This window comes from Echinops telfairi, unplaced genomic scaffold, assembly GCF_000313985.2.
Source record: "Echinops telfairi isolate 266 unplaced genomic scaffold, ASM31398v2 ScPeMD7_23;HRSCAF=83, whole genome shotgun sequence".
Lineage (NCBI taxonomy): Eukaryota > Metazoa > Chordata > Mammalia > Afrosoricida > Tenrecidae > Echinops > Echinops telfairi.
In genome coordinates, this window is record NW_022103920.1 from 79,023,245 (window position 1) to 79,032,456 (window position 9,212).

Sequence of the window (9,212 nt, forward strand, 5' to 3'; positions counted from 1 at the left end):
ATGTGACCTCCTCCCTGGGGGACGGACAACAGAAAAGTGGGTGAAGGGAGACGTCAGACAGGGAAAGATATGACAAAATAATAATTTATAAATTATCAAGGGTTCATGAGGGAGGAGCGAGCGGGGACGGAGGGAAAAAAATGAGGAGCTGATGCCAGCGGCTTAAGTGGAGAGCAAATGTTTTGAGAATGATGAGGGCAATTAATGTACGAATGTGCTTTACACAATTGATGTATGTATGGATTGTAATAAGAGTTGTATGAGCCCCAAATAAAATGATTTAAAAAAAAAAAAGAGCCATTGTCTCCCAAACTCACAGGGACGGTTCTACCGTGTCCTATCGGGTGGCTATGAGTCGGCACCGACTTGATGGCAGCAATTTGGTATTTACGTTTGCGACAAGCCTGACCCAGTCCCTATGCTTCCCATGTCCAAGTTGGCCATGCAGCCTCCAGTCAGCTGAGACCACTAAGTCTCATGTTATCACCGAAAGGGCCGTACCCTCCACCCGCTGACCGCCTCACACTCTACCCCCCAAGGAAGATACACGTCTGGCTTTGAAAGGAAAGCCTGTGCTTCACGTCAGCAGACACACTTCATAGTGTCGCCTGCAACAGCTAACTGTGCCCAAGACACCGGTGTGGACGCCATCCTCTCGTTGGGTGATGTATGAGACGGTTTCCCGCGAAAGTGAAACAGGCTTATCAGATAGCTTGAGGTATTGGAACCTGAAACAGGAATCTAAGAGGTGTTTTACTTTCCATGGATGAGAACACGGGGATTATTGTACTCTGTAGCAGAAGGCAGGGCCAGTGTTCCTAGTACTTAATCTGCCTCCTTCCACTCAGTGGTCAACCACCTATGCGGACGATTTCCTTGTATCCTTTCCATTTCTATGGCCGCTCACACCACCTCTGCTGGAAGGGGGCGGGGGCGCAGAAAAGGTAAAATATAAATCACTCAGTTTTGCTATTTGCAAGTTCTAGGTGGCGGGCAACAGCGAATAAGAATCAACTGTCTGAAATCACAGCACAACCTGGTGATCGACCACAGCTCTCAGTCTCCTACAGGTCTTTGAACTGCATCTTTCTGGTTCAACCTTCTGGCTGAGAATTTACATTTCCACACTGGCAAGAAAAGCCACGAGCCACACACAAGACAAACCCAAACCCGCTGCCCAAAGCTGCTTCCCACTCTGGGCCACTCTGTAGGCCAGAGTAGAACTGCTCAGATAGGCTTCCAAGACCCTGGTGTATTATGGGAGTAGAAAGCTTCAGCTTTCTCCCGTGAGGTGGCTGGTTGGTTTGAAATGCTGACCTATGCATTAGCAGTCCTGTGCATAACATACTACAGCATCAGGGCTCCAGATACACTGAATCTCAGTCTACAATTTAAGAAGACCGTGTGTGTGTGTGTGTGTGTGTGTGTGTGTGTGTGTGTCTTATGTACACATAAGAATCACTTAGGGGTCCGGCTAACCTGCATATTCGGATTCAGTCTACTGGGGTCAAAGGCACTTTCTCAGCAGAGGGTGCTGCAGGGCGGAGCTGACTGCAAGGCCTGGCTTGCTACTGCATCTTAGTTATCCTGCTGTGTTCAGCACCAAGGAACCCCGGCGGCACAGTGGGTTTCACGGCGGGCTGCTACCAGCCGGGGCACTATTTTCAATGCACCAGCTGCTCCGAGGGAGAAAGCTCAGGTGAGAGTCACCATCTGGGAAACCCAAGAGCAGCAAGTTCTACCTGGCCTGATAAGGAGCTCTGAATCCAAAGACTTGACGCAGTGGCAGTGAGGCTGAGGCGGGGGTGGGGATGGCAGTAAGCACCGGGCTCTGCAGGGGAGAGTGGCGTTGACTGGGGCTCTCTGCCCCATCACTGGGGAATTCTCATCATGTCCTTAGGGCTGTGATGATGGGGAGCAGCAGCTGACTAAGGCACTGGCCTCTCCCATCTCTCTGGTGAGTTCCCCTTGGGCCACTCACCTTGACACGACAGGGTAGCCCTGGGCAGACTGACAGGAATTGGGGCACCTATTTCTCTAGGCCCCAGGCGTGGCCAGCCTCCTTGGGAGTCCTCCGACCAGCCAAGGGTCCTCACCACCACCAGCAGCCATCATGTAACACAGCTTGTTAGGCAGCCCGTTTCTCCTCTCCCCTGGGTCTCCAGGCTGCCCCCATTGGGGTAAGCCTTCGTCCCACCTCCAACAGCACCTGAATCGCGGGACATGTTCCTTAGAGGCTTTCCCCAAGTCATCCATGCCCTAAATTCACAAGTCGCTGGGTGGGGTGGGGGTGGGGGCTCAGTGAGCAATCCAGGTTTGGATCCCTGCAAATGCAGCTCAAGTACAGTCCCCAGCTGCCTGTGTGTAGTTGGGACTGAACAAGCGCAGTGGGGCTTCCAGACCAAGACCGGAGAAAAATCTGGGAATCTGCTTCTGAAGACCAGCCATTGAACACCCTGGGGATCACAATGGTGTGATCTAAGGATCTACATAGAACCCCCTCCCTGGGGGACAGGCAACAGAAAAGGGAGACATCGGACAGTGTAAGACATGACAAAATAATAATAATTTATAAATTATCAAGGGTTCGTGAGGGAGAGGGGGCGGGGAGGGAGGGAAAAAATGAGGAGCTGATACCAAAGGCTCATGTAGAAACCAAATGTTTTGAGAATGATGATGGCAACAAATGTACAAATGTGCTTGACACAATGGATGGATGGATTGTGAGAAGAGTTGTATGAGCCCCCAATAAAATGATTTACAAAAAAAAAGACAGAATGGGCGTGGTGAGAGTGGGTGCTACCAGTGGGGCCTCCACTGTTTGATGTTTACTCCTTTAGCGGTCATTGAAAACGGCCAAGTGCTAAATATGGGTGTTAAATATGGGTGGGCCATGACTGATCAATGCTTTTCTGTGGATTGGAAGTGTTTCTCTGCTTGGAAACCATCTTTGTACAGCAGCTTCCATTTCCCAAGAGTGGATCGCCAGCCCTTGATGAGGTGGGGAAGCTCCCACCTAAACTCTGAAGTGCCTCCTTCTTGCTGATTCAGGAGCCTTGGCGGGCGCCCCGTGAGGAGACCAGGGGCGGGGGAGGGGAGGTGCTGGACTCCCAGGACTCCTTGGACCACAGACTTCTCCCCAAGCTGGGCCTCCAGTCAGTGCTCAGACACTTCCAGGAGACCAGGGGCGGGAGAGGGGAGGTGCTGGACTCCCAGGACTCCTTGGACCACAGACTTCTCCCCAAGCTGGGCCTCCAGTCAGTGCTCAGACACTTCCAGAAGGCTCTTTGTGCTTCATTCTCCTTTAAATGCTACACAGGCAGAAACAAAGGGAGATGCCCCCCATGGCTTTAAGTCAAACCCTTAATTTTATTTGAATATAGTTTTTGTCATTTAATTACTGCCATTTTCCCCCTTTCCTTTTTTTCCTCCCTTCTTTTTTATTTTTTTTTAAGGCTTCAGATTGCTGTGTAATTTTTGTATCTTTGTAGATGAGTCTTAGAGTCCAGGAAGACGGAGCCACATAATTATGGACGGAGTGAAATCTTCCACTTTGCATCCATCTCCCCCAATGAGGGCCAAAATGACGTTTGACATTTTCTAATCAGACACTGCCAGCTTCCAGGTTTTCATTTCAGACCAGTATCTTCGGCTCAAACCCTTGTGGCCCCTTGAGTAAACCGGAGTTTGACTGGACAGACTATCTCCAGCATCCACTGCCGTTTCCAAGTTCAAGAAGCGGCAGTGGAACCCTTTGAGAAATCCCTCCCTCATTCGGGGTCAGTCCTCAAAGCTTCTATAGGACCTCAAATTAGAACTGCATATAGATGTGGAAAGACATCCTACCTACACCTGATGTCTCTTGGCAGCCTATCTGGACACTGGGGCTCAATGAAGTGAGAAGGTGCAGATGTAGTGATGATGGGTCGCTATCTAGGAAGCAGGTTCTGTACTCAAATTGGGGCTGTTGAAGAGCGTTTGCTACAGGGCTGTTTGTAAAGGTGTCAGCTGTGTAAAGGAGACCTCTCAGATTTGCTAGAGAAGGGAGAGAGAGGGGCTGTTGAGAGCTAGTCGAGCTGTGTGAGGAAAGGGGCCTGAGAGCACTCTCGCGGAAGTCCCAGGGCAAGGAGCGGAGCGGGGATGCATGTGCTATGTCACTATCCCTGTCACTATCCCTGTCACGCATGCTCCCCACTGGCCACACTCGACTAGAACCAGAGGACAAGGGAGTCCATTCACTTAGGTCAGCGTCCCAGGATTACCCAGAAAAGTGCCTGCATCACACACTTACACATCTTCGTGTTTCACATTCCATGTAGACAAAACCAAACCCACTGCCACCCAGTCGAATCCAGCTCATGGTGACCCGAGGTGATGCCCAGTACCAGCCACTGCCCGGAGTGCCCTGCACTGTGACCTCCTGGAACCCGACCACCAGGCCTTTCCAGCACCACGGGATGGGTCAGAACCACCACCGTCAGCTCAGCAGTCCAGCAATAACCATCCGTGACCCTTACATAGGCGAATGTACATTACATTTTCCCCCCAAAGATAAAGAGCTTGTCCTTTTGGACCGTTGGGGGAAGTACATTTCCTTAGGTAATTTATGCATCATTGAGGGGTGCTCCGAATCCAAACCAGTCCACCGGGGGAGTTCACCTCCCAGTGGGTTGGATTTTATGTTTTGAGTGTACAAAACCAAGCCAAATTCTTTGCTCACAGTGGCCCTACAGGGCAGAGAGGAACGGATGCACGGGGTTTCCGAAACTAGAAAACTTCTAGGCAAGTAGCGTGCCACATCTTTCTCCCAGGATGTGGATGGTGGGTATGAACTGCTGACCCTTTAGGTGGCAGCCGAGAGCTTTGACCACTGCACCACCATGTCTCCTGAGTGTATGAATAGAGATTGTTTATTGGAGCAAGACTTTTTACACTGACATTTTATACTGACCAAGAGTATGATGGTTTGCATTAAATGACAACTTGGGTGGGCTGTGTTTTGCAGTTTTATATGATTACCCTTTTATCTTTTTCCTGATGTAAGGGACATTTCCTTGAGGGTGTGGCCTGCATTTGGGATAGATGGATATTTTGGCAAAACTTTCTTTGGCTGTCAGTTCTTGGGTCGGGAGCCAGCAGTCCACCACCTGACATGCAGGTTGGGGGATCCGCCAGCTTTGACAGCCTGTGAACAGCAGGCCAACCTCTGACCCAACAAGCTGGGACTCTGTCAGACCCTGCAGACCATGGGAATCAGGAGACGTCTCCGGTCTGAGGCCTGATCCGTGGGTTTGGGACTTGCCAGTTTCTATAACTGTAGGAACAGTTTTCTTGAAAGAAATCTGTGGTGTGTGTTTGTGTGTGTGTGTGTGTGTGTGTGTGTGTGTGTGTTTCACTACAATTGCTCCTCTAGAGAACCCAGTCTAAGACAAGGAGCACAGTATAAGGAAAACAAGGAGAGATGGAAATAGATTTAAGAATAGCTGTTTCTGATATCAGGGAGAGCCCTCTCTTGGGACTTTATATATATAGCAGAACACAGATCACAGACCATCTGTTGACAGAAGCGCTGTCTGGATCATCAGAGAGAGACGGGGCATATTATGTTCTCTCTGGTGTACAGGTAAGGATCCATGGTGGTACAACGGTCTAGCGCTCATTCGTACGTAAACTTAATGTTAGCAGGTCAAACCCACCAGCAGTGCTGAAGGAAAAAGACCTGAGGTTCTCCTCTGTCATAAAGAGTTTGCACAAGTCAGATCCATTCAAGAGCACCCAACTGACGCGCGCTGACAGGAGGACTAGCCTTCCACGCAGGAGGCCCACGTTTGGTTCCTGACCACTACACCTCATGCGCGGTCCCTCCTCGTCTGGGTGTGGCACCTGGATGCTTTTCTGATGCCCAACAGGTTTCAGGGGAGCTTGCTGACTAAGGCTGACAAGGAAGAAACCCCTGGAGATCTACTTCTGAGAACCAGTCCGCGGAAACTCCACGGATCACAGGGATCTCATCTGCAACTGGTCATGAGGATGGCATGGGATTGGGCAGCATTTTGTCCTCCTTCCTCCGTGGGTAGCCGGAGGAGGTCAGACGGGGCCCCACCGCCGCTTCCTCGGGAGGCAATCATTAACTAGGATGGACAAAGTTCGGAAGAAAACAGAGGCATGATCTAGCATGATAGGTTAAAAAAAAAATGTTTGGTCAGGTGGAGTGGAATGAATATAGTCAAATCATAAAGAGAACTCATCAAAGAAACACTATGTTCTGTAGGTTAACAGAGGGCAAGTCAATGATGTAAGATTTTACATCTGAAAAGGAGGCTTACCTGGCAGCAGGATGGCAGCGATAGCAGGCACAGGTCCACTGGGTGACCTCTCTGGGAGGAACACCAGAAAGCAGGCTATTGCTCGCGTCCGATGAGGTGATGAGGGTGTAAGCCGGGGCAGTGATAATGAAAGGTGGAGAGATGGGGGCTCGAGGGGTGTCCACTGAAGGCCGACGGTAAACAACATGAGCTGGTCGTGCCACAATAGACTGGAAAGAAATTGGGCACGTGTTAGACACCTATGGGGACAATCCAGGGTTGGGGATGTTCAGACCCAGGTCACCTAGACACCGGTCAGCATCAACCTGGGCACACCCAACTGGGCACCCACGACATTCTATCACACATGGGCACCTGAACTCAGCCTCTAAGCTCCGCCAATACCCTCACCTCCGCCCCGCCCCCTCCAGCCAGTGGGTTGGGGGACAACAGCCCCCCTCTCCCCCCACCTCAGGGTCCCTCTCATGGCCAGTTTCAGTGGCAAACTCTCCCACGGCCCCCGCAATGTGGCCTTGCCGCTTTCCAGAGATAGCGCTCCCTAAAACTGCCCTTTCTCTCATAAAAGCCACCTGGATGACATAGCTTCTTTCAGTGTCGAGAAGCAAGAACCAGGCAAACCATCCCAGGAATCTAACAGGGATGGTTATGGAAAGGAGGGAAAAACTTAAAAGGAATATTTAGAGACTAGGAGGAGAAGGCCTTAGGATTGGAGTGAATGGGAGGCCGTTTCTTTAGGTGAGATTGCCAGAGAAGAAGTAGAATTAGTCAGAGACATGGATTGAATGGGCAGGAGAGCAGATAAATACGGAATTAAGTAGCTATAATTCAAGGACAATCAAGTACAAGGCCCTGTGAAAGACTTGTGGGCCAAGACCAGTGGTTCTCAACCTTGTAACACCGCGACCCTTACAGACAGTTCCTCATGTGGTGGCGACCCCCGCAACCATAACATTACTTTCGTTGCTACTTCATAACTGTCATTTTGCTACTGTTATGAATCGGGTGACCCCTGTGAAAGGGTTGTTCGACCCACAGGTTCAGAACCACTGGCCAAGATGAAGTTCTTTGCTTTGCATGCTGAAAAAATTCACACGGAAGCACGTTTTGTAACCCACGTGAATTTTTTAAAATCATTTTATTGGGGGCTCTTACAGCTCTTATAACAATCTATCCATTCATTGTGTCAAGCACATCTGTACATCTGTTGCTACCATTCTTTTCAAAACATTTTCTTTCTATTTGAGCCCTTGGTATCAGTTTTTCCGCCTCCCTAACCCTCTCCCACCCTCATGAACCCTTGATAAGTTATAAATTATTATTTTCATACCTTACACCATATGCTGTCTCCCTTCACCCATGTTTCTGTTGTTTGTCACCCTGGTGGGAAGGGTTATATGTTGATTATTGCTATCAGTTCTCCTTTCTCCCCCTACCTTCCCCCTACCCTCATGGTCTCGCTAATCCCACTACTGTACCTGAGGGGTTTCTCTGTCTTGGATTCCATGTGTTGAGAACTCTTACCTGTACCAGCGTACATGCTCTAGTCAGATTTGTAACGTAGAACTGGGGCCATGACAGGGGGTGGTGGAGGCTGGTTAAGCATTAAAGAACTAGAGGAATGTTGTATGTTTCGTTGGTACTATCCTGCACCCTGACTGGCCCATCCCAAAAGTTCCAGGTTTCAGTCTCAAAACGTACACACTATTTCTAGAAAGCGTGCCAAGCTGTGCAGAAGCCACACTGGGGTTCACAACTGGGCAGGAAAAACCACGTGGAAAAGAACACTTACTTGTGCAGAATTGGGGGATCTCTAGGGACCAAGAGGTCAAGAGACCAAATGAGCAAGAGCCTAAGAGCCCAAGGGCATGTGGGCCATGAGTAGGCCAGGAGCGGGCCCTGAGGGGGCATGCCGGGAGGTGCATGTGCTGCCCTCCAGCCTCCCATAAGACCAAAAGAGAGCTAGCCTTCCTGCAACTGGGGTATTTAACATCTCTGGCTGGGGAGGCAGGGTTGAAGGTATTGGTTGACCCCATTGGCTGAGTTTAGGCCCACCTGTGTGATGATGTACCTAAGGTGGGTATGCCCAAGATATTGGTTTTACCTGGGCCTAGGGGCTCCTCGTCTGTGCATGCTCACTTTGGGTTTCTCACAGGTGTTCAATGGTTGCCTGATTTCTTTCTAACCTCCCTTCTGGGGGCCTTTGCAGGCATAGGAGGGACACTCCCCGTCCCTAAATCTAACTACCTAGTAAAGTGAGGCAGGCACCCGGGGACCCTGAGAGTGGATGTTTCTTTAACTTTTGTGTCCTACTTGGCTCACTTAGCCCACCTTAGTCGGGTTCTGGAGACCCGTTTCAGAAGGGTGAGGAAGCTGTCTAAGCAGTGCGTGGCATTTGGTCCAAGGGGATCCACTAGGCCTGGAAAGGCCAGGTGAGACATGATGAGGCTAGTAGTCTCCAACCCACACTAGCTGAACACTGGAACCACCTGGAGCACTTGGCCAAGGACTTGTCTCTCCTATGGTAGCAGGTCTTAGTTCACTGGTCTAGAGCACAGCTCAGGTAGGTGCAGTTTCTTTTTTAACTTCCCCAGGTGATTTGCATGCACAGGTAGGGCTGTGGAGCACGTACCGAAAGATGAGTGGCACCTATAGGCATGGAGCAAAGGTCCTATCACATCCAGAGATGCGCCAAGGGTATGGCTGAAACCAACCAAGTCTTTAGATACTAGAATTCACTGGTGCCTCGGGTGGTGTTATAAAAATGGAAACACAGGGAATCCAGGGCAGATGATCCTTTCAGGACCAGTGGTGAGATGGCGATACCGGGAAGGGTGGGGTAGAGAGGGGGAACCGATTACAGGGATCGACATATAACCTCCTCCCTGG

The 9,212-nt window shown here is 50.2% G+C and overlaps 1 protein-coding gene across 1 annotated transcript in view; it reads right to left on the reverse strand.

The window, feature by feature from the left end:
• The window catches only part of CDCA7L (cell division cycle associated 7 like), a 139,515-nt gene that overhangs the window by 114,081 nt on the left and 16,222 nt on the right, over window positions 1-9,212 (reverse strand). The window contains exon 4 of the mRNA XM_045288658.1: window positions 6,327-6,535. The gene's annotated coding sequence lies outside the window, so the exon portion shown is untranslated. The remainder of the gene's footprint in view (window positions 1-6,326; window positions 6,536-9,212) is intronic.